The 26,559-nt window shown below is 38.7% G+C and overlaps 1 protein-coding gene across 2 annotated transcripts in view; it reads right to left on the reverse strand.

Moving 5' to 3' along the window:
• Positions 1–26,559, reverse strand: part of CDH13 (cadherin 13) — a 525,814-nt gene that overhangs the window by 102,289 nt on the left and 396,966 nt on the right. The window lies entirely within an intron of this gene.

Genomic DNA, 26,559 nt, shown 5'->3' on the forward strand with positions numbered 1-26,559 from the left:
TGGAAACCTTATTTGGAATACAGTATGAACGAATACAGGTGAATATTGGTAAACAGTACATAATCTATCCTGTTATTTAAGGAGATTAGGAAAGAAAATATACCTGCTCTTTAAGAGTAAGCTCTCACTTCAGCACACCAATATTTAGCAGCTTGCTTCATCAGTGTTATGATGGGTACATAAAGTAAATACTATTGTCACAATCTACATATGAATTCACTTTATTTTATTAAATCGCATTCATTCTGTGTATTAACATTTAGAATGGTCATCTAAGTTTGCTTCACTGTAAGAAAAAAGAAAGCAGTTTCCAAAATGGCAATGACTACCAGTTATCGTACAAAGCAAATGCGTATAGTAACGTTAATAATTTACATCTATAATATCCGATCCCTATGTCACAGCTACTTATCTGACTGCCTACCTACTGTAGAACCAGACAGCATAGGTCCATAGCAAAAGCAATCCTTAATTTCCCTCCCCTGAAAGACAGCCATAACTCGGAAAAAAAATTTGTGGCCAATGGGAATGTTACAGCATTTCTAATTCACTTCTCTCGCATCAGGCATGAAAGCACATCTGTTTGTAAGCTGGACAACAGGGGAGCAATACGTCCCATCGAGGGGAGCTATTATCAGCATCAGAACCTGCTCCCATGGAACTCGTAGAGAATTTTGACATGGATTTCACTGGAGACAAGACTGGGCACCTAATTAAAATGAATATTTTCCCTATTTGTATGACTGCCTTATATGGAACCATCTGCCCGAAGACCATATGTGCTGCATTATCAATGGAGGACACAGATGGGAAAGTGCTGCAGTCACCTTTAAAACTATATGGTAAGAATATCACGTGTGCTCAGGAATGTTTTTTCAAACCTTACTTGAAAAATAAGTCTGGATCTCAGGGGCAAAGCGACATAACAATGCCTGAAAGGGTGGCTAGGGCACCACTGCTAGAGGGCTTTTTTAACCTCAGACCAGCTCTATCAGCCAACTGTGTTTACAAGAATCAAGGCTACATATCTTTGACATCACTCCTCCTATGTCCTTCATCTAACACTTTTCCAGAGAATTAACATGCAGGGAGAGAACTGGTGTGAAACTCTGTATAGCAACACAGACGATCTCTGTCTACTACCCATACATTGCCTTACAAAGCAGAATCAAAGAAGCTGAAGAAGGGCTTATCCTACAGCAAAGAACATAGAATCATAGAATAGTGTGGGTTGGAGGGGACCTCTAAAGGTCATCTAGTCCAACCCCCCTGCCATGGGCAGGGACATCTTCAACTAGATCAGGTTGCTCAGAGCCCCGTCCAACCTGACCTTGAAGGTTTCCAGGGATGGGGCATCCACCACCTCTCGGGGCAACCTGTGCCAGTGCTTCACCACCCTCAGCATAAAAAATTTCTTCCTTATATCTAGTCTAAATCTACCCCCCTTTAGTTTAAAACCATTCCCCCTTGTCCTATTGCTACAGGCCCTATTAAAAAGTCTGTCTCCACCTTTCTTGTAGGCCCCCTTTAAGTACTGATGGGCCACAATAAGGTCTCTCCAGAGCCTTCTCTTCTCTAGGCTGAACAACCCCAACTCTCTCAGCCTTTCCTCATAGGAGAGGTGTTCCATTCCTCTGATCATTTTTGTGGCCCTCCTCTAGACCCGCTCCAACAGGTCCGTGTCTTTCTTATGCCGAGGGCTCCAGAGCTGGACGCAGTACTCCAGGTGGGGTCTCACCAGAGCAGAGCAGAGGGGCAGAATCCCTTCCCTCGACCTGCTGGCCACGCTGCTTTTGATGCGGCCCAGGATACGATTGGCCTTCTGGGCTGCAAGCGCACATTGCTGGCTCATCCAGCTTTTCATCCACCAGTACCCCCAAGTCCTTCTCTGCAGGCTGCTCCCAATACATTCATCCACCAGCCTGTATCTTGCCATTTAAAATTTTAAAAGACTCATTTCTCATCTCTAGCTTAGCAAAGCAACCTCTCGGGCCACACAATCTTCTCTGTAGCTAAGTGATTTGAAAGCATTCACTAAATAGTGCATTTTGCATTATGCATTTTCCTGGGTACATCACACCACCTTTCTTGGAGCATGTGTAAGAAGGAGATCCCAATTCCTTAGTACTTAGATCTTGAAGCATTTTTAGGCCATAAGAGAAGCAACCATATCAGTTGCTCATCAGATCAGCTATTATGAAGCAATATATTTGCATGTAAAATCAATGAGTCAAGCCAGAAGATATATTTAGTTCTAAAAACATATGTACTACAGAAAATCAGATGCCACTGCCACTTAGGGGATCCTAAGAAATGTATTTCCTTAAGTCTTACAACATTATTGCATGAAATTCATCTCAGAAGGCAGCAAACCCAGAACAGGATTTTGATTTATAACATCATATAAATATACGCAAAGAAATATTACTGACATGTCACCAACACAAATCCAGATTACAGAGTGGAACAAAATTTACAGTTTCCATATATTTATTTTCTAAAATGTTTTCAATGTATTAAAACCTGAATAGAGCTTCTCTCCCCTCTCCTAGATGCAACTTTTCCATTATTTTGATTAGGAAGTTGTTAGTATTGTATGGAAAACTTGCAAAGCCATTTATCACTTCATGTTTGTAAGACTCTCTGCTCTGAAAGAGGACCATTTTTACTCACAAACTGGCCTTTTTTCCTTTGAAAACTGTCCCATTTTCTATTGAAAGTGAGCCCATTTATGCTAGAAATTGTGTCTACTGCAGCAGAAATTTCTGTGACAGGAGTCCAATGTTTAAGCTCGCAATGGAATGTGAAAAACATTGAATTTTGAGTAGCGTTTCATATCATTATGAATACTTCACACTTTCCTGCTATGCAGCACTTTCTACATCTAGTTCTGTCACCAAATATTTGCTTTGTTAGAGAAAGCAACTCCTAACAGATCCAAACGCGAGAGCAGAGGCATGTTCCCATCAGATGCTCTCTTTACACTAGGAGATTGCATGTAAAGGACTTTTTAGCATTTCTGATACTTCTAGTCCAGTTAATTCAGGCAGTAGTAGCAATTATTTGGATCTGTGTGTTTTCTCACACTACTGGTAAATCCTGGGACATGGGAGTGGGGATCTGTGGACAGAGCATGGGTCCCTGTGCTCTCACCAACCCCGTTCCTCAGCTGATGACACTGCAGAGGGCCAGGGTCTGTGCTGGGGGCATCCCCCAGGGTAGGGGCAGCAGTGCAAGCTGTCATGGCAACTCCTCGTCTTTTCGTTCTTCACAGGGCTCAGGCCTTTTACCCCAGTGAGGTCTCTCCCTGCACTTGCTCCCATCTTGTGAGAAATGACTGAGGAGGAGAAAAGCAGCCTTCCTTGACTTTCTCCATCCCTGGCTACACTGTCCAGGTTAGGCATAAATGCAGCACCCACTATTGGTAGCATTTTGGGACCTCCCAGTCACTCAGACTGTTGTACCACCATGACGTTGCCTGTCCCTAAACCCAGGCCCCCTGCTTCTCGAAGCAGTGACCTAGCCCCTGAAGCACTCTCAAAAACAATCCAATTAATACCGCTTGGATAGTGAGATGTTAGCAATATAAATATGTAACAACTCTCAACAAAGTGGATCTACAGCTAAAAAGGATAATAGCTTATTTTAACAAATGAACATTAAGTCACTGTTTGTGTGGCTTATTATTTATCAACTGTGACTTTGTGGAGTGTATCGCTGTTGAGAGGGTTTGTATAATTACAGCAGGAGAACCATTCCTTCCCCCATAAATTTGCACTCTAGTCATTTAGCCACGGCAGGGGTGACACTGGCAAATTTTTTCGTTTGCCAAGGAGGTGAGCTGTGTCTTGAGTGTTTTTCTTTGAAGGTACACCCACTGCCATTCTCACCAGTGTTAACATTCCTATCAGATTGCACTCCCCTGCCTCCTTGACATAACTGGTTCAGCACTGGTAAGCAACCAGAGGCCAGAAAGGCACTTTTTCAGATTTCAGATTCCTGACAAAGCCAGCAGGATCTAATCACAACAGACGGAAATAAACAGTTCAGTGCAGATACACACAGGTGGAACAAACCAAGCAATTACTTTTAGGTAGTGATGAATGAAACCAGACAATGATGGTTTTCTGCTGAGTCTTAATCTTTTAATATTCCCTACAGATACAATAAAAAACTATCAGTGACTTAAGAAAAGCAAGCCATGGCTAGTATTTCACACCACCAGCAGGAACAGTCCAAGTATTGGTATGGGCTATCACTTGCAGGCTGTAAAGGCATTCACGTGCCTTTTAAATTCAGGTGGAATTGACAGCATCTTCAGTACAGTAGGACTCAAAATGTAAGATGGAAACAAGTGGAACTACTTGCATAATTACAAGAAAGGTTTGGAACCCTTAGGTGACCACTGGTATTTTCAAATACGTCCAAGTCCTGAATTTCCAGTTGTGCTGGTTTTGGCTGAGGTAGAGCTTATTTTCTTCCCAGTAGCTGGTATGGGGCTGTGTTTTGGATTTGTGCTGGAAACAGTGTTGATAACACAGGGATGTTTTCGTTACTGCTGAGCAGTGCTGACACAGGGTCAAGGCCTTTTCTGCTCCTCTCCCCACCCCACCAGCGAGCAGGCTGGGGGGGCACAAGGAGTTGGGAGGGGACACAGCCGGGACAGCTGACCCCAACTGACCCAAGGGATATCCCACACCATATGACGTCATGCTCAGCATATAAAGCTGAGGGAAGGAGGAGGAAGGGGGGGACGTTCGGAGTGATGGCGTTTGTCTTCCCAAGTCACCGTTACGCGTGATGGAGCCCTGCTTTCCTGGAGATGGCTGAACACCTGCCTGCCCATGGGAAGCAGTGAATGGATTCCTTGTTTTGCTTTGCTTGCGTGCGCAGCTTTTGCTTTCCCTATTAAACTGTCTTTGTCTCAACCCATGGGTTTTCTCACTTTTCCCCTTCTGATTCTCTCCCCCATCCCACCGAGGGGGAGTGAGCGAGCGGCTGTGTGGGGCTTAGTTGCCAGCTGGGGTTAAACCATGACACCAGTTATGTACATGGACTCTCAGAGCCTTGATATTGCTAAAACAACAACAAATCCCCTCTCTGCAACTTCAGATGTCCAAAGCTTTTAGATGTGTGACCAATATATCTCCCCTTGTTTATTTATCTGGTAAGGAAGTGCAATCGCTCAGGAAGTTGATGTTTTCACTGAGGCCTGGCTTTTTTCCATCTATCTTCAGACATTCAAATTATGTATCTACTTTATTGGAGCATCACTGCCATAGAGTCAAAGGAGAGAAGCCATTTCTGTATTTGTTTGTACTGATGATCTCAGGAGCTCTGTGCTCCCTAGTGCATTTTCTGGCCGAAAATTGAAATCCTGGTCACTGTCACAGTCAGTCAGATACAATGGACATTGGGAAGCCTATTTACTAAAATAATGCTTTCTGTTTTTCCAATATAACTATCTTGCTATTTTTAGGAGATAATATATTTTCTGGAAGGACACACTATGGGGTATTTGTAAATCCATTTGCGATGCTGAAGCTAACCTAAGAAGAATTTAGATCAAGGCTTAATCTTCTTGGTAACATGTAAAGATGGACTGGGTTCAGAATTTTAGGTTCCTTTAGTCTTTTATTTAATCTGTAATTCAAAGATGTTTAAACAGGTGTTCAACATATTTTCTTGTAGATCTTCACAACATTGTTTTTACTACCAGTATTTAAACTATATGTAGGAGGGTTGCAAAAGAATAATTTTGCCAAACATTATTTTTCCCGTTTGTATTTATTCACATCATCAGCCTGCTACTCAACTCAGTATATTTGTTCGTTTCTCTTTTAGTGAATTTTAGGATCCTGCTAAGGATTTCAAGCTATGAATCCCTGCCTCACATCAACACCCAGCTAAAAGCTGCAGATAGGCACCAAAGTCTGGAAAACAACAGGACTCCAGAAACCATCTCTTCTGTGTTTCCTCCTGGCTGGTTGTCCCCCATGAAGTGTCTTTAGCTAGGTCTTCATCCAGTGCTCTCCAGTCATTGTAAGACACATATGAATTGCATGTCCAGAAAAGGACACGCTTAGTATCACAACACCCAAGCCTTCATTTGGTGCTTCAGTGTTTCATCTAAAAAAACCTTGGGAGAATAGAAATTCCTGAATTCACATAAAGTACTCAGTTACTAAGATCAAAACAAACACTGTTTGGGAAGCAAACACCATACAGAATGTTCAAAACTCTTGTAAGGGGTTTAAGCATTCTTTCAGGCTATCTTAATATTTATTACCAATAGAGAGTTTTTTTACTATTTTGTGGATATTAGTATTTTCTATAACAATGCAACAATGCCTCAACACTTCTATTTATAATTCTGTTTATAAACTATGTATTCATGCATAATACTATATCAGTAGTGTGCTACCACATCACATTTGTTACTAATGTCTTTATAATATAATGCTAACCAGAAAGAAAAATTCTTAGGATTTAAATAATTTCAGTTCATGTTAAATCAATGCTTGTGTTCATTTAAGATGATAATTGCATATAGTATGCACTGAATATGTCCTATTAAGACATAATCAATGTTCTTGTTGAGTAACAATATCAACTTTGAATCTAACATTGTTCCAGAGTATGCTGTCAGGATTTTGACAAATGCAGAATAAAAAAATGCAGCAATATGACTCTTAAGAGCTCTAACAGACATAATGTTTTTATAATTATAGTATCAGCATTTATTTTAAACGCCAATTGCTGCTGCTTAAAAAGGGCAATATACACAGAGGCTTTGCATTCAGACTTTGAATTACAGTTTGATGAATACAAAACCCCAAACAATTTTGTGATGTAAATCCTCTTTAGCTCACCAATTTCCAATTTTTTATATCATAAAGGAAGGTCTACAGTTTAATCACCGTAATAATGTACTTCTGTTATGAAGAAAATCAATATCTATTTACTACCCACAGGAGACATATAGTTCATAGGTATATCTGCAAGCAAAAGGAAGACTAAATTTTCTCCATCAGCAGTTGCTGTTAAAAATGGCACGAAATTGCTCCAAAGTGCTTGATACAAATATGTTTCCTGGCCAAAGACATTTGTTTTCCATCAAGAGGAAATCTGTAACTGTTTAATACATAGGTTGTATAGGGTCAGACTTTAAGTCTTCATAACGCTGACATAACTATAGGGCTGATATACATGGATATGTTTGTTATATTTTACATGGAAATACAGGAACTGTATGTGCATGTTTCCAATATTTTGTGTAAAATTATCAGTTTTGACTGATGTGCAAATTAGGATTTAGAGTGGCCATTGAATCCATATCATTTTGGAGAAGGCTGCCAACCATGATGGGGTGACAAGCCTTCCTTTGAGAAATATTAGAAATCTGCACAGAAAAACTATTTGTTTACTGCTCACACGCTCACTGTACAAACAAGTGCATCTCAGCTCTTATATACAAGCCCCACAGTATTTGTGCAGACATTAACTTCACTTAAGGGAGCAACCTTACATTGAGAATGTTACTAATAAAGAATTTCTCCTTGGGTAGACATCACCAATTTCTAGGGCAGAACAATGATTGAAGCTCCGTTTAGTCTGAGATATTTCCATTTAAATTATTATTGTTAGTTAGACTACTACCAAAAATAAACCCTGGGAAGAGAGCAAATATTTAGTATTCTAAACAAAATCCTTAATTATCATAAAAGATACAACATCATTGAAGTTAGTACCCCCACGCTGATTTTTACCAGCCAAAGATATTTCCCTGAGTATAATTTGTTTGGGACAGGGTGGCATGTTGATCTGCAAGAGCTACTCACTAGATGTTCATGGTTTGGGAAAAGAAACATTTTCCATGTCCACTCTGCTAGAATTATAAAGTACTATAATAATTTTGAATAGCAATGGAGAATAAGAATCACAATGTCCCAAGGAAAATACTTGCTGTCAAATGTCATTAAATCATACGTTTTTTTCACAAAACACAAGCTATGTTTCAGCTTTCCTTCTGGACCAATGTATGTAATTTCTTTTTTTTTTCTTTCCCAGGAAAAAAACTCGGTTGTTCCTCATAATTAAACAGTACTGCAGAAACCTTTCATTCCAGTGTGAAAGCATCAATTATTATGTAACTTCTCTTGCTGATTTTAGACCATTTAATCACTCTATTATTATTACATACTGGGAGGTGCCAGGAATACAACTACCACACTCATCTCACCTAAACCTTCTGTCAACAGCAGACAATAGCTATAGTGAGTGTCTACTCCCCAATACCAGGTCTGAATAAAGAAAAGAGAACTACGTTATAGTCTATATCCAACTATAGGCCCTGATATATACAAACATTCCCTTTGTGTTTACATGTCTCTAAGACTGTCATTACCGCTATGACCTTCCAAAGATTGTCCTGAGTTTAAAGGACATGTATAATCATGCTTGCTAGATCCCAGTTCCTCCAAGCTCTGTGTTATACGGTAGTCCAACGCGCTACCTCAAAGCCTGCTGGAGTTTGCATACCCTTCCTGCAGTCACAGACATACCCTTTAGGAGATGAAGCGTGTAATTCAGAGGGAGGTGGGTTTGGAGGCTAAGGCAGCTGTAAGCTTCTTTTAGAGTTGCTACACATAAACATAATTTGGCCGTGAAGCCTGCCTGGGTTGGAGCATCCTTTCCATTATCCATAACTCTCCACAGCTCTGACTTTTCACAAAGTGACATGCTGCCCTAACACGCCTCCCCATGTGCTGCATATTCCTAATGTCAGCATTTCCACTTTCATAGTGCTTGCACCAAAGAGAACCCTCAACCCTTCTTGTACGTGAAGCGCCTAGTATTCTGCTAGCCTGGTCCTTTAACATAGTACCAAAACATTGCTGAAACCATGGTGTTACATGTATTCCTTGTTGACTATATACCTACCAGAGTTTATATTCCAACTTTTGATGATGAATAGAAAACACTATGTTATTCACATTAATTAATTGTACCCAGATAAAAACTATTGATGGAGTGGTTGGCAAATAGTTTCCCTGATGCTTAATACTTTCCAAGCCTTAACATATTGAACACTGTAACAATGCTAATAAACAAAACCTTCCAAGGACTTTTTCATTAAAATCAGAACATATGATTAGAAATGTTAACAGTCTGACTGATGGGTGTAGGAGCCACCATTCTCCCCAGTCCTGATTAATACACTTGTAAGGGAATATTGAAACTACTATACATTCTGCCAATTTATACTTAATTATTTTTACAAAGGTAACAGTTTGAACAGAGCATATCAAAAGAGCTTTGCCTCAGAATAAATCAATATCTGCATCAGCACACCCCGCTGGATGAGGGAAGGTAAGATTCAGTTCTTCTGTCTGAACAGGACATTCAACCTGGTTGTCACAACCACTTCAGAAAGTACTAAACCTCAAGCTAGCTGTCAGGAGCACTCAAGATAAGAACTCCCTTCTGGATCACAGATATTTATTTCAACAAAGCTTTTTTTTCAAGTCATTATGTTTCTGTAACAAATATTCATTTTGACAAATCAATATATTTCCATAAAACCTGTTCTCCTGTAATACCCAATCAGCGCTATTTGCAGTGTTAATTATATATTTCATTTTAACAGTCACAATTTGCAATTCAAATAATCTGCAGACCAAAAGATATTTGCTGAAAAAATGTTCAAATAATTTTCAGCCGTTAACATATTAGAGTTGTACAATCTGTTTGCAGACAATTTGTGAAGAGAAAGAAGGGCAAAGTTGTTCTAATAAATTATTAGTTGCAAATTATTGAATCATTCTTAGTCCCTGCTGTAGGAAGAAATGAGTCTATTTAAATCCAAAAAGGATTTTGGATAAATCCATAAAAGGAGAGACAAGTTTCCCCAACACAGTAACTTACCACGGTTATCAGTAAAGACAGCTTTTCAAATATCTCTATTTTAAAATGCCTCTGCCAAGAGAATTCCCTAAGTATATGAAGGGTGTAAAGGTCACATAATAAGGATCAGTACACAGAGATGAGTGAAGGTGTTCTTCTGTAACTTTAAGAAAGAAAAAATCATGAGCAACCCCCAAAGTATTCAAGCCTGATAAGACACTCAGCCTAGCATAAATCAGCACAGCTCCACTGATTTTAAATGGGCTACCCAAGTTTGTTTACACATTTCATAGAATCATAGAATAGTTTGGGTTGGAAGGGACCTCTAAAGGTCATCTAGTCCAACCCCCCTGCTGTGGGCAGGGACATCTTCAACTAGATCAGGTTGCTCAGAGCCCCGTCCAACCTGACCTTGAAGGTTTCCAGGGATGGGGCATCCACCACCTCTCGGGGCAACCTGGGCCAGTGCTTCACCACCCTCAGCGTAAAAAATTTCTTCCTTCTATCTAGCCTAAATCTACCCCCCTTTAGTTTAAAGCCATTCCCCCTTGTCCTGTCACAACAGGCCCTGCTAAAAAGTTTGCCGCCAGCTTTTTTATAAGCCCCCTTTAAGTACTGAAAGGCTACAAGGTCTCCCCGCAGCCTTCTCTTCTCCAGGCTGAACAACCCCAACTCTCTCAGCCTTTCTTCATAGCAGAGGTGTTCCATCCCCCTGCTCATTTTCGTGGCCCTCTTCTGGACCTGCTCCAACAGGTCCGTGTCTTTCTTATGCTGAGGGCTCCAGAGCTGGACACAGTACTCCAGGTGGGGTCATTAAGCTATAACGTACCATGTTTATGAATGAACATGCATATATGCTTTCATGCCACAATATAAGATGCTTGTGTCTCTTGTAAAACTGGCAGGTTCCCATAGATTTGCATTTAAAACAAAGCAGAACTAAGTGCAAGAGGCTGCCTTCCAAATCATCGTGGCATCAAGAGCATGAGAGCCAAAGGTCCCAAAACACAGACTTTGAAAAAAAGCGCCCAAATTCTTCAAAACAGGAGGATGAAGGCAATATTTCCTGCCTCGTTGCAGGTATAATCAGATTAGAATTAGAGAAATCTTGTTCATCAGTAATCGCAAGAGGGTGTCTGTGCCTGTGTTTGTGCAACACAGACTCTGGAAACTAATGAGAAGTTCTAGGCATTTAACCCATTGCGGGGGGATCAATCCATGGTATAAATATTTCATACAACAGCAATAACATGCAGCTGGTCAGTACTCCCCTCTGTTTACTGGAAACAAATTGCATTCCTAAATTGTGTGGACAGCAGCCAATGACAGTTATCAGTGATCTCATTGATAAATACACATTATACCTGCAGCCCTGAAACACTGGAATCCTTCACTGAGCAAAGGAACAAAAGCCTCTGTCAAGCATACTTATCAGTGCTTGAATTTTCTCCTCTTCGAGTCTGAATAAGGTTCAAGAAGCCCTGAAGTGTTTCCTGCAGGCTTCGGAGGAGGATACAGAACAGTTCCAAAAGGCAAATACTGCCTTTCATGAAAGTGTGTCCCAGAAAAGGCACCTCCAAAACGGGGGCGGGGGGGGGGGGGGGAAGCTGGATTTTTATCTTCTTAAGGTGCCAAGAAGTGGGTCTGAACAACGCAGAGGTAAAACTTGAAGCAGTTCAACCTAAGCTTATTCCCAACACCTCTCTTTCCTCACAAAATCAGCTCTGAACCAAGCAACAAACCAGTAACGTAGCTTAAATCCTGGACACTATAGGCCTCTGTACTTCAGTCTGCACTTACTAGCACACATTTTTGAAGAAACGCATTGCAGGAAACTAAATGAAACCTAATGCTGATTATTTTATTATCTGCCACCATAAAGCAATCTATCTTCTCACCAGAGCTGAATTTAGATTAATCAAGTTTATACCACTGAGATCTGCCTGGATGCCAATGCAACACTTAAACTAATCTACCTCATCATTCCAAGACATCACAGACCCATACAGTGCCATTCTTTACCTTTTCATCAAACATCAAATCTTAGATGGATGTTCAGGCAAGTCAAGTTCATTTAAAAGCATCCAGTTGACAACAGCAATCCCAGAGAAAGCTGCTTGACCACGTGCCCATGCGGGGTTTGTGTATGCTGTTGCTTCAGCGCTGATCAGGAAAGACCTTTTGACGTGAACCTTCCCATTGTTTACACTTAACTACGCTCCAGTTTGCATCACTGAGAGTGTGGCAACCGGATTTCTTTCAGCCAAAATTCAACTGGAGAATGTGCCCTGGGCATCACCTAATTCTTTCCAGCCATCAGTGTGATTCAGTCTGGGGGACCAGGCTAGAGCTATCTGAAGTGAAAAATTGCAGCATACAGTATTGGATGTCAGGTCCTCAGCATGAACTGTTTTGCTCTACAGATCTGCTTCTACTGGTCTACTCTATCTGCTAACACAGAAATAGCCTTACAATCCACAAAAAACTAGTCAGCTATGGAGTTTACAGTATCTTAACAAGTGGCAGCACCCTCTTACCCCAGACCAGGCAAGGAGGCAACAGCAGACACAAGAACTGATAGATCCCCTGAAGTTCCAAAGGCTGTGACAAAACAAAATCGTGGCAGTCGATGTGAACGTGAACAGAGCAGAACGTGAACGCAGCAGAATGTGAACAAGGCCATTTGTTCGCTAAGGCCTGTGACTGATCGCTGGGAAACAGATTTCCTGAGGATCTTTGCACAGCAGCTGAAAATGAAAGTTTTCCTTGAGTTTCAGTTTATAATCATCTAAACCAATGTTCTCTGCCTAGGTAATAAAAGATAATAAGTTTTATGATACCTCCCTAATGCCAAGTCTTTACATAATCTGTTATCAAATGAATCAAAATGAAGCTGACTGGGTTAATGTCAGAAATCACGTTCTCACAAATTAGGTGCACTTAAATTATATTTCCCTCCATAAACATTCCAATTCCCACAACAGAAAGCAATGTTACAAAGGTCAGGATGGAAATTGTGTTTCTGCTGCGTAATCTGCTTTGCAAATTTGTACCAGTGGTCAAAATGCCCAGAAAACTCTATTACTGACTTGCTATGACAACCATACATCAGCAGACCTAGGCAGACAGAGGTTGTTTCTAAAATTAGTACCCTAATGCAAAAAGCATATTCTATGATTCCAGATGTACAACCTTTGCCTGATGTTTATATTGTTAAATATTAATGGAAACACTGTCTCTTATTTCAGGCATATTATCAGGAACATAATATTCTAGTTAAATAGGTGCATTCTAAGTTGGAGTTGGAGGGGGAAAAACCCTCCACGTCCATTTGAACCATTTACCATTTAAACATGGTATTCTGATCAAAATAGTCATCAAATGTTACTTTTAATTACTGTTATCATTTTTCCTTTAATTTTTTCTGCAAATCTTATTTTAGAGTTTAGTGTTCTATTGTCAGTAATAATTCCAGGTAGCTTTTGAAATAAAGGACCCTACTGAGAGTGTAATGAATCAGTAAATGATACTAGCTTTGCCCATGGACAAAAACAATTCTAGTGGCTGCATTTATACTCTCATTGGGTTATACCCGCAGAATATAAATTGATCTAATTCTAAATCATCCAAGGGAAAATGATGTAAAAGGGATTTCAATTACACTATTGCTGTTTTACAAAAAAGCTTATCACACTATGGGGTGAAAAATCAACCCCTCCATTGGATTTACTTTCTGATGAAAGACGTAACAATGGAATTTTCCATTTAAAATTTCTCCAGTCAATTTCATTCTTTTCTTACTTAATCCTATGTATCTTTTTATCAGCTTCCTTTCATGATAAAAAGTAATTAAATGCCTTATTTGGAATTCCTATACTTTCTGCTTTGGTTAGTAAGTTCTATTTTTGCTGAACTTTCATAATCCTACTTATATCTTCTAAGAGCATCCGCTAACAAAACAGCTCCCCCCCACCCCCCTAAAGTCAGGGCTTTGTTTTCTTGCAACAAAACCAAGATTTCTAGGTTATTCTCACTTTTCAGATTTAGTCCATCACTGCCTTGTGCAGATTTTGCACTACAGTACAGTTGCTTTTGGTGAACAATAAGGGATGTTAACCTGCTACAGGTTGCTGTTTTTATAAGTTTATGTCTGTGCACTAGAACTGTACACAGTTTCTTTCTGTAAATCAATCTTCAAAAGCTTTTCACACTCACTATAAAAGAAAGAATAGATTTCTAATGCATTTGTTTTATTAGCAATACCAAGATATAATCTACTTATAGTATGAATTTACTGTGGTGACCTAGAGGAAAACCAACAGAAAACAAACATAAAGTAAGCGTGGGAAGATCATGCATGCAGAATAATTTTCCTTTCAAGGATTTTGGAAGATTCAATAAATGCACAGCTCTTTGGATAAATAGAAAATCTCACAAAAAAGGCATAACCAGAACCCTGGCAGATACTTGACATAAAATACAGGGCACATTGCTCAAATAATAAGAAATAATACTGAGGTATAAGCTTGACCTTCCCTTCTGTACAATCCAGCAGCTGTATGTTCTTTTAAATGTTTAGCAGCTTAGTCTTCTGGCCCAAAATCTTGCTCAAGACTTTGTCTCAGTGAAATAAATTTTGCTTTATAAGAACTACATTATGTTTTTATTCATTGCAATGCCATGGTATTTGTTAAAAAAATTTGCCTGAAGTAATAGCATTCTTAAACAGTCAATATTTGGCTAATTTTGTCTGCTTTCCCCCACAAAGTATCACCATAAAATATTTATGTCTGGCTCCTGAGGACCTGTTATCCTGGTCTTCCTGTTTTCAGGAACTTTTCAAAGCTAGAAAGTGCTAAGCTGTAGCTCTATCTGTGGATCTGAGAAGCACTACCATACTTAGATTAGCCATGGGAAGCACTGTGCCACAGGGACAGTTTTCAAAATCACAGTCCTGTCCTGCTCCTCTCGTTTCTTGCTATGAAGGTGAAGGATTAGTAGTTTGCTACTCCTCCAGCAGCATATCGTGCTACATGTGACTGCGGCACACTCTTAAACTGTTCATTTTGGTTGTCTCAGCTCTGCCAAATCCCCATCCATCTGTTCTGGAGAGGTTTATGTGCAGTGCCTGCTTACTCCTGTATGCCTGGAGGCCTGATCCAAGTAGCATGGATGTCTGAAGGGATCCATACACCCCTGTATTCCCTAGCATGGCACTTTAGTGTAGCTCATACGGCAAAAGACGGATACAGAACTATAGTACAGATAAATTCTGTCCATAGTCCAAATGTTTTGATAAGCAAGTTCGCCCACAAGCAAGGCAAGAGCTTTTAATAGCGTGAAACAAACTGGGTCAAAATTATTTCAGTGCAGTGCATCTTAGACACATGTAAATAAATGTAATTTTGTATGACTCTCTGACATCTCATAAAGATTTGCAATTGTGCCAAATCAATGACTGAGGCACCTTTTCAATTCTCTGCAGATTAGCATTTTCTGTGTCTAGAATGTATACCAGGGGAATGTACGGAACCCACGATTCATATTTAAGGATGTCCTTCAACAGCTGTTGGACCAACAGTACATTTGATACTGACCTCAATCAGATCAAGATCTAATTCTTGACATTTCTGCAGGTCAGAGATTATGTGTCGTTTTGGAATGCCCTGCAACCTTTACTGAATCTAAGAAACTCTTATTTACATAATTAATTTATATGCACAAATCTCCTACTGAAACCAACAAATGAGTCACAGGTGCAGGATCAGGTTCATGTCCTGGAACTACTTCAAAACATATTTGTAAAAAGGAAATCAAAGTGGGCATACCAACTGTAAATCTAATGGGATTTAAATATAATTAATATTGAATACTAAAAATTAGGGTATATAATCATAATAACAATTCAAGCTTAACGAGAGTAGCAAGTAATGAAAGTATTAAAAGCAATACCCTTTCTCTCTCTCTCTCTCTCAAAGCAAGTGTTTCAAACTATAATTTAATACAAATCCACTATTTGAACTGAGATTAACAAATATTAGTCTCACTATAAATTTTAATATTATTTGCATAAACTTTATTGAGAGAGGAAGAAAAGGAACAGAGAAATTTCAAATTCACAAGAAAACTGCAAAACAGAATTTAATTTTCTGCTGCCTTAAAAGCCTATCTAGGTCACTTTAAGTTAAACAGATTTCTAAATAATCACAATAAACAGAACTGATTGGAAGGGAGGCTACAAGGAAAACAATTCACTTAATAGGCAGATGGAGAAGACACTTTTAAAATTACTGCCTTTGTCAAATATTCAGCATCTTAAGCCTGGTAAGATCCTGTTTATTGAAGCAGGAATGCAATTATTGGTGAAAATGTAAAATAAAATTTATATTAGATATGCGTTAACTTATTAAAGCAGAACTATGGTATACAAATGAAAGTAAAGCAGAATAAAAAAAAATCAACACCTATGTTTCTCTCTCTGGGAATTCAAAGGCTGGCAACAGGTTATCAAAGCAGAATTCAGCTATTTTCCAGTATGCTCCCTCTCCCCGAGATTTGTCTTCTTTGCATCTACCCGTTTCAAAAATATTTCAAAGGCACTGTATGAGAAACTCGCACATTCAGCCGTGCTTCCTGTCAGGAGGGATATCACAATGGGAGACAACTTCAAGCAAGGTTATGTCTCCATGGGAGTGAAACTGTCTGCAGTTCTCCAGGCTTGACGAGGAAATGTGGAATGAAATGCATGATTCTCAATTAATAATGATATATGCAACATGTTAAAAACTGTCTGTAAGGTCTGAATGTGCCCTGGAGCATAGTGTGTCCCAGGATGGATGTGTTACACTTTCCTGGGACTTAGAAATGCGATGAACTCAGCTATTAAGATCAAGAAAAAGACAATCTTTCCTTAATAAACAGTTAAGTCAGCAATTTGCACAATCCCAGTGCCTCAGGATGAGGATCACGAGAACAGTGCCATAGGAACTGGTGCCTGAAGATTGCTCCAGCTGAGTCTAGTCTGGAGGCATACTAAAACATATACAGTGCAAGTGGAGCTTTGCCTGGGACAAGTTATGTTACTTGCTTAAAAACCTTTTTTGTGAAGGAGGACCTACAAGAGGGTATCAGAGGATAATGAGTTTGGACTCCACTGATTTCCCCAGACCTAAGATTTTGCTCTGTTTGTAGGACAGGGTAGGTAAAATGGATTTATAATATCCACAGAGTTTATCAGACACATTCTCTTTTTTGGTGTATTCTGATTCCAGGTGGTGAAGAACAGCACCAAATCGCACCCATTTTAGTAGGCATTCAGATCATTCATCAACCTGAGTAGACCACTGAACCGTACCCACACAGAGATAACTAATATCATATTATTTGGTCCATAGTGCATAATTCACAATGGAAATTTTCCCTTACAATACTTAGGAGAGGAGCAATTAAAGGAAAATATTACAACACAACAGAAAGGAAAATATACAGTTTTTAAGGTGCTTTCCAAATAACAGCAAATTACAAAGTATGTTTTGGTAAGTCCTGGAAGAATGAAGGGTTATGCTGAGTTTAATCAATATTTTTGAGATATGGTTCCACAGAATCTAAGCATTTTAATGAGAATTTTATACAGCTGAGACATTCCTCCATCAACATTCAAACTAGACAGTTGATCATATCTGTTAGATGTAATATACCTTCTCCAAAACCAGCCCTACATTAAAAAAGCATCAAATTCTGCACTTAAAGTTTATTTACAGATGCCCCGTTTACCAGAGACAACATATTTGGTCCTGACAGCGTCCAGAGTAGCACTGGACAATTATTGTGAAGAAAAATGTATCTCTCTACCTGCAGGGATCAAAAGAAATACTACCGTATCTTTAACACAACTGGTAGCATTTTTGCCAGCAATCCAAGAAACAATTGGCTACTAATAAAGGCACCTCCAAATATAATCCACACTTACAGTGAACCAATACTTCATTAACTCCCATATAGGCAGTTGTATGGGTTCACATCAATGAACATATTTAGGAAATAACCAGTATTGGTTAAGCAACTTTAAGAAGAGCAAGGGTTTCATCCTTACAAGCGCCTTTTTGAAGAGGACTTCTTTATCCAAGCCTTACACTAAAGTAAGGATTCAGCTATTAAACAACATACTATTTAAATCTATGACAGAGCAATACGCTACTCTTACTGTGCATAGCCATCTATTTAGCATGCAGCATAATAACCAGAAGTAATGAAATGTGTCTTTACATGATGATCCTGATGTCCACCACAAACATCCTTTAACTGGATACAGCAACACCCCATAGACAGGTTAATTGAAACAATGATAAATGACACGACCGAGGTCATGCTGAGAATCACTTGTAGACTTAGAAGTAGATTGAGAGAGTTCCAGTTCCTAGTCTGTAACTCTAACCACTTCCTCTCTCTTAGTTATAAATGAACGAGATCAAGACTCCCTTCCTATTTTTATAATGACTTGCACAGTCTCCTTGCTTCAGACAGCTGATGTACACATCCCTCGAGTTACTCCCTTGCCTTACTTAATGATCAGCTTGCCTGTCTGGCTGAAAATCTGCAGTCTGGAGGTTTGTGCTCCCCACAAATATAACATTATGGTAAAAGAAAACAGCATGTGTCCTCCTAGTTTCTGCCGGTCATGGTTTCTGTGATTTAATGGTTTTCTTTTTTGAATACTGTAATCTTTCCCGAGTGTTTCAGTAAAATCAAAAGTTTAATTGCTTAAGGAAGCAGCAGAAATGGCAGGGTTTCGGGTCAGGTCAGTTGCTGACTACTTGTTACCGAGTGACTCTAATTGGAATATTTGCCTCAGAATTTTAAAGGCAATAAGATTTGGGGATATTTGCATAGCTAGTTTAGTTTAGGTATATCCTTGCTTATTAGATCTTCTAAGGAATTAACATTCATATGCTTATTTTCCTGAGACTAATTTTAAATCCTCTAAGCCTCTAGGAAGCAGTTTGTTTCTACCATTTAATTGCTATCTTTCATTTGATGTGACAGGGCTCTCTGATGATCACATAAATTTTGACATGTAAGTGTTCAGATGGATAGAATATTTTTTTTGATCTCTTGTTTTTACCTAGAGGACAATGCCTGAGCTTCACTGTACTAGGAAAAAAAAAAAAGAAAATTTAAATTCTTAAGCCACTTGCCCTAAATTTCTCAATGGCCAAGTGACACACGACTATTTTCTGAAGAAGTAATAAAAATATTCTAATATTAAATAGATCATCACACATATTTGAAAAAATATTGTGTATGTATTAACCTTTGAAGGCCTAAGGAAAGATCTCTGTTATTCACGCTATTGTAAGCTCTGCATACCTTCCAATTCTTTATACAGAAAGCTTAATGGCCATGGATTATTTGCCTCATTGGTTATGGTGCTAGGAAATAAAACAATCGGAAATATTCATTATAATGCTCTCCTATATTGAACTTCCACTTGGTTGAAGTATTAAAACAAGCTGCAAGGAAAATTAAACCTCAGAAAGAAATAGCAGGTGTATTTATAAATGCAAAAGACAATCTAAAGGCTCTATTTCTCCTGGTTTGCAGTGGTTATACTGTAAGCACTCTTTACTTTCAGCTTACTCCTCTATCTACCCAACAGCTTTTCATTTACTTCCATTACTAGGTGGCAGCCTAATAACAGAAACTGGGGGCATGTGGGAGGTGAAATTAAAAAAAGAAAAAAACCACCAAATGACTGAAAAAATAAGAGAGAGACTCGTTGTTGTAGTCAATATTGCAAGAAAAATGATACTGAGTTGCATATTCTATTTTTTTCATGGGTAACTGCAGAATTACAATATATGTTTTACCACTAAAATTACTGGTTTATGCTTAACTTCTGTCCAGCAATTTGTGTTGAAAAATTTGAAGGCATTAATAATTAGAAAATTCAATACACACCAACTAAAGAGTAATCTCAGAAAAAATATTAATGGAACAAAAGCTGTGTCTTAGGCCTATTATGTTGAAAATTGAGCTGTAATCTCTTTGGCAGTTAGCATGGATTGTGAATGATAACATAAGGGCAAAATTAAATGGCAAGCCTTGATTTGGAGACACTTGAAAGAATGTCTCTGATGAATTTCTTCCTACGATATTCAGATATTCCTAGGATCTTCAGAAAGCAGGCAGACTAGATCCTTTGGAGGTAGGCGGAGCACCTAGCCTTTTACATTTTGTACAGCTGTATATGCCAACCACAGCCAGACAGACATAATTACTCTTTCCTTTTGGCTAAGGCTGGTGGAAGTATAACCATTTCCCACTTCTTGCTACTGGTTTATCCTAGTAGCAAATTGTGCCAAGTTCTGCACTCTGACTGTCAACCAATGACAAGCTGCTAAGCAAGGCAGTCACCTCTCTGCCACATACATCTGCCCCAATGAAGTAGCAAAATGTTATCTTGTGTCTGTTAGATGTGCGGATGAAGATCTGGTGGACAAAAAAAACTATAGGAGAATCCTTACTGCTATGCTTGCATTTACAACTCCAAGTCAAAAATAGCGCAGTGGGTCCCAACACCATTTTGCGGTAAGTTTCTAAATGGTATCATCACAAAATCAGTGCAAGAGGCTTCTTTATATATTCTTCAGTTCAATACAGTCACATATTTGAAATGAGGTAATGTCATTAACCGTTTAGAGCCAACTTCCAGGCGTGATGAGTTTTGCTTTCTTAAAAACACAGGCAAAAGCCAGGACAGTGCTGGTTTTGTCTTACCCCCTGTGTGGTGGGTTGACACTGGCTGGATGCCAGGTGCCCACCAAAGCTGCTCTATCACTCCCCTCCTCAGCTGGACAGGGGAGAGAAAATACAATGAAAGGCTCATGGGTTGAGATAAGGACAGGGGGACATCACTCAGCAATTACTGTCACAGGCAAAACAGACTCAACTTGGGGAAAATTAATTTAATTGCCAGTCAGATCAGAGTAGGGTAATGAGAAAATAAAAATAAATCTTAAAACACCCCCCCCCTTCTTCCCAGGCTCAACTTTACTCCCGAATTCTCTACCTCCTCCCCACAGCGGCGCAGGGGGACACGGAATGGGGGTTGCGGTCAGTTCATCATTCTCTCCCCCATCCCACCGAGGGGGAGTGAGCAAGCGGCTGTGTGGGGCTTAGATGTCAACTGAGGTTAAACCATGACAGTTATCAAAAATGCTTCTACCACCTACTGAGGCCTCAAAGTGATACAGTAATTTTTATTCATATCTGAAATTTGTCTAGGCACTACCTTTACCTTTTTTCAATAAAAATCAGTGTAAAGCTTCATCTCATCCACCTATAAAAGGATTACAAACAATCATAGTCTTAGATACCATGGCTTTCCATCCAAAATGAAGAAGGTGAAAGAATAAACTCCCCTACCAGTCAAAAAGAAGTGTGTTAAACAAAGCCAGCAGCATTTGAGGCTCTCAAAAGGAGAAAAGAGGGATCTCTCAAGAGCAACGCACATGCCTTTCTCATGGCCTACAAGACCTTTATTCAGAACTAATCAGCCACTTGTAGACTTGAAAATGGGGCAGGCTTTCATACAGATAGGAAGAATCAACCAACTGTCACTAAGCAAAATGAAACTAGAGCAGATTCTGGGCAGTTATCAGCCCTGATGCTGGACTGACAACGAGGAAAAACCATGTGAGAAGTCCACATCCTGACATAGTTGGCTCATTACTGCTTTTTGAACATCCTTGCTCTGCAAGGACAGATTATACAATAGGCATTAACCAGCAAGAATTTAGTTTCAGAATCTCAGCTGGTACAATCTTGCACAGCCTAATGGGAAGCAATGAAATTGCACTACACCTGAGGAGGATCCGGCCCTCCTGTCCCCATCTTCAGGAGCTGCTGTTCCTTCAGGAAGCAGGAACAGCAGCTCCAATAACACCAACAGATCCAATAATCAGACTACTCTCTGTGAGGACAAGAGCAGGCACTTAGCAGCAAGATGTTTATATCCATTTCAAGCACTGGAGTTTATTTATGACAGCCATGGTAAATGAACTCTTTAAAAACTAGTCCACTGTGGCAGCAAATTTGCACATCTATTTTATTACCTTCTTCAGTCTATGTTAGTGGAGGTTTTCTTTTTTCACTTGTACTATGTAGATTAAGAAAGCCAAGCCTAAACCCCAAATGTAGAAAATTAAGATACATAATTTTTTAGAAACATCTGCAATATATTTTAACAAAAACAATATGAAGATATCATTTAAAATAGTATAGAAATATTCATTTATAGTATTATTGTGAATAAAGATCGTAGATTCATCAGTTGATTAGTTTGCTATGTGGAATCAAGTCTCAAACAGGCAGAACGATCCCTAAAAACCTTAAATTATGCTTAACTAAATAGCTAAAGATAGACTTTTAATGAATGCATGTGAAAACTGTACATTAGATATAGCTGGATATTGACAGTTTATTAGCCGAATATTCACCAATTACTTTTTTACATCCTAATGGCTAGTGCTTTCTTCTGTCAATAAGACATGGCTGTAATTCGGAAATACTGCTGTAGGCCAACACTGAACTGAATCCGCATCACTCAGTAAAACTGATAAATAAGTCCATTGAAAATATAATACCTTAAATCCTGGTTAGTACATTTGATGACTGCCTCATTAATAACACAGCAAAAATGCTTTAGGGATTTATGGTGGCAGGAACTGATGATTACATCCTTTTTTAGGTTTAAGGGTGGCAAGAAAGTGCCATCAGAGATCTAGGAAGGATGATAGGGATTTAGTCTTGCTTGCTTCTTCCTGAAGATAAGGTTACTTCTTTCCCAGCACTTTTACATTTCATCTTTAAAATAAATTAGTATTTTTAAAGGCCAAACTTGTGGTTTCATTTTTCACTTTGACAGCTCCTGAAATACAGATAGATTTTGTATCATACAGAATATTTCCCCTGTTTTAGTTTAGTCGTCTTTTGTTCTAGTGCCATACAACAAACCACTGACTTTTCAAATGACCCTGTAAAAATAAAAGATCAGAAAACAAAGCTATCCCAGATGGACAGGAACAGAGCCTTCTTATCTTGAGGAAGCTGCTTTTTGTTCTTATTTTCTTCCTTTCCAGCAGTTCCTTTTTAATCTATTCTAGCAAGAGGTTTAACAACTCAGGATCCTTTTGCAAAATCCTGGTGAAATTAGTAATAGTGAAAATTCTTAGCACTTGAGTTCAAAGGTGACATATGAAAACAAGCTGCTTGTTTCACCTAAGTCCTTTCATTTTTTCCTGTTTGGTAGTTGTTTCTGAAGGTTTTTCTATGCCAAAAGGAAACACCAAACACTGAGATTTAAGTAAAAATAAAATCAGCTGAATCTGGCACAATCTGTAAATACAGATTCCAGTAGATGAACCTATCATATAAGTCAAGACAGGGTATCCATTAGTTGTAGGTGTATATCACCTCGAAGATAACAAGTGTCCTTATGTGCATCAGCCCAGAGAAGCTTGAAAATACTGCCTAGATAATAGCTTTGATATTTTGAAGAGAATATTATTTTATTTGCCACTGAAAAGGATATCTTGTTTTCATTTTGTGAAAGCGCATGCAGTCTAAAAAGCATTTTTGCCTTCCAACTGCCTTGATGACCCTTGTGTACCCAGGGGAAGATTTAAGAATTGATGAAAGATAACACAACCCTGTTGAGGTACTGAACTTCGACTTGTTTTTCTAGAGCTGTAGGTAAGAATTCTGCTTCCCAAAAGATGAAAAATTTGTTTATAAGAAACTTGTCTATATAGTGCATACAAAAGTGCAATAGAGGTGACAGTCAGGTTTATCTAATACATACATTAAAGCATTAGCACAAATGTGCTGACTATGCAGAACATACAATTTCTTGGTCTAGAAACTTGCTCTAAGTACTGTAATTTTGATTTTAAATTAGCTATTAAATTATAATATGTGGTTTACTAAACAGTAATTAAAATTTAATTTTTATTAATGCTGTGAACATTAATCCATCCCAGGTTCGTTTTATATAATTCTTATAAAGCAATGCATTACTGCTTTTCTAAAATACTTTTGTGCAATGTTTCCTCCAAGAGGGACTAGAAAAGACCCCTGTATGTATCCAGCAGTTCTTAGTGTGATTTATTTTTGAGAAACTAACACCATATGGGCTCTTACAGCGTACACTATAATGGTATTGGGCACCAGCTTATTTTTCTGTGCTGTTTTGTAGACACCGAGGACATGAGGTGAATGTAAAACCTGACTGTAAGGTATCAAAGTGATTAGTCGGTAAAAGAGAAAACTTTTCAAACGCACGATTGACTAGGGATGTGTTTCCCTACAGACATTTTACATTGTATAATGAAACCATAATATGAGCATACATTATTCTGTGTCTTCATTAGAAATTTAAACAAGCTGTAACAACACAAAGTATAGGCCACAAAGTGCACAGCAGAGCTCAGTGGGTGATTTATTATCATCTTAAATAGAAGCAGAATTGGACTTGACACCGCAAACTTTGATTCACCTGCATGAAGACAACTGTATGCCACTAATCCTGACATTAAGTAACACTCAGAATATAAATTAGTAGTGGAACAATATTTTCCAACTGTTTCAATTTATTCTAAAGCACCAGGCATGTCATGACAAGATAGAAATTAATTAAAAAATTCCAAAAATATCAGGCCAGTATCTGATGCAGCAATTGCAAAGTCATTCAGTCACATTGTGTAGCTAAAAGGCTAGAATTTTATATTGCCAGATTAAACAGAAAACACAAATCAATTGGTGTAAGATGCAACACTGAAAAATTTATGTAGCAGCAGGAGAAAAATGAAGCACAAAGTATTTAAATGTTTCCCCAGGTCACAGAGCAAATTTGTGTCAGCAGATGATTCTAGTATCCTCACTCCCAGGCCAAAGCTATAATTGCAAATCTATGCATCTTGGAATAGCTTCTGATTCCTAATACAAAACAGCTTTTTATTTAGCGAAGACATTCAGTCCTTTACCCTACCCTAATACAGAGACTAAAATGAGGCATGGATATTGGCATCCTAGGTTTATATTTGGGAGCAGCAGGATGAGGAGGAAAAGGTATTGTCATATATTTACTTTAGTGAACACACAGCTCAGATATTAACTTGAGACTACAAATCAAAAGAAGGAAATTTCTCTTTCAGCAATGGGCACCTTTCTCAACTGCTGTTGAACGTTGTGCTTGGAAACACTGAATTACAATATAGGTAACACAGGTAGGATTCAGCAGGGAAGACTGGCATAATGCACGGATGTCAAGGTTGAAAATCTCTTGATACATGTCTGTAACTTTACAAGTTTAACACAGGAAAGTAAATCAAACAGGATTGCCTCTCTCATGGACTGCTTGTGCAGCTAGCCTGCACATTTCTGGGCAGACCTGTCCATTGCCATCGAAGTATAGCAGACACATTTTTTTGGATTTCCTTTTTATTCCCCCTTCAGGAACACTTGTGTAATGAGGGGCTATTTGGCGTAGACTAATAACAGTCTTTTTGACAAGCGATCTCACACTTTGGCACTGGCAATAAGTGAACAGGCAGTTCCAGACATATTAACAATTTTTGAGACTGAAACTGATTGAAAAGTCTGTCTACCCTGACTTCTATGACACACCAGATGATGCTCCCCAGTTCATGCAAAGCTGAGTGCTTTGGATTGTATTTGGTTTCAAAGTTCTTAGACTTTGATTCTGTCAACCATCATTACATAATGAGTAACAGGCACTCTGTTTTCTTCTCGGGAGGAAAAAAAACCCACCTTTGTATAAAAGTCAAGCATCAAGAGTTAGAGATTCACAAAATAGACTGAATTATAACTGAAAATATAAAACTTAAGTCCTTTATGCTTTAAAAATAGTATTCCCTTTCATATTTGTGCATCTCAATTTCAAAACATTGCCACCTCATTCCATCAATCTCCTTCCCTTTTTTTCTCGCCTTCTACCTGAACTCAGCAATATCTGTCACTGTCTGCTCTAATAACAAATTCCTCTGATTTACTTTCTCTTAATTTATTCACTTTTTAAAAGGGCACAATAAACAATAATGACCATCTAAAGACCAAAACTGACGATAATGAAAATTCGGTCACCAGCAGCACAAACTGCAGTCTATCACTGACCTAATGATGAAAGACTGTTTAAATATGATAAACCTCTTGTTAGGAGTTAAAGTTAAGATTACATAAATATAATGCCTGACTCATTTAGGTCATTTGGTCTATCGTTTAGTTTAAGTTATGTGAGAAATAGATTAAACATTTCATGATCTATGCTGTCAGGAATTCTTTAACATTTATATATAAACATGCACTCCTCACTCTGCAAACACAAGTCTTAAACCTGCGCTTACCAGGTTATTCCATATTTATCATTATCTTTAAGGGGAAGAGAGACTGGTTCAGTTTCAATATCAGTACTTGGCTGACAGTACAGTATAGCCAGTGGCTTCCACAGCAGCACCTTTTGCACCGCTACAAAATGATGATTTTTTCATATACCACCTCAGCTATAAACACTTTGCAGAAGAACTGGACATCAAACTACCCCTAAACTACATTGGCTTATGCAGCCTTCAAGGCAGA

Source organism: Aptenodytes patagonicus, chromosome 11 (genome assembly GCF_965638725.1).
Source record: "Aptenodytes patagonicus chromosome 11, bAptPat1.pri.cur, whole genome shotgun sequence".
Lineage (NCBI taxonomy): Eukaryota > Metazoa > Chordata > Aves > Sphenisciformes > Spheniscidae > Aptenodytes > Aptenodytes patagonicus.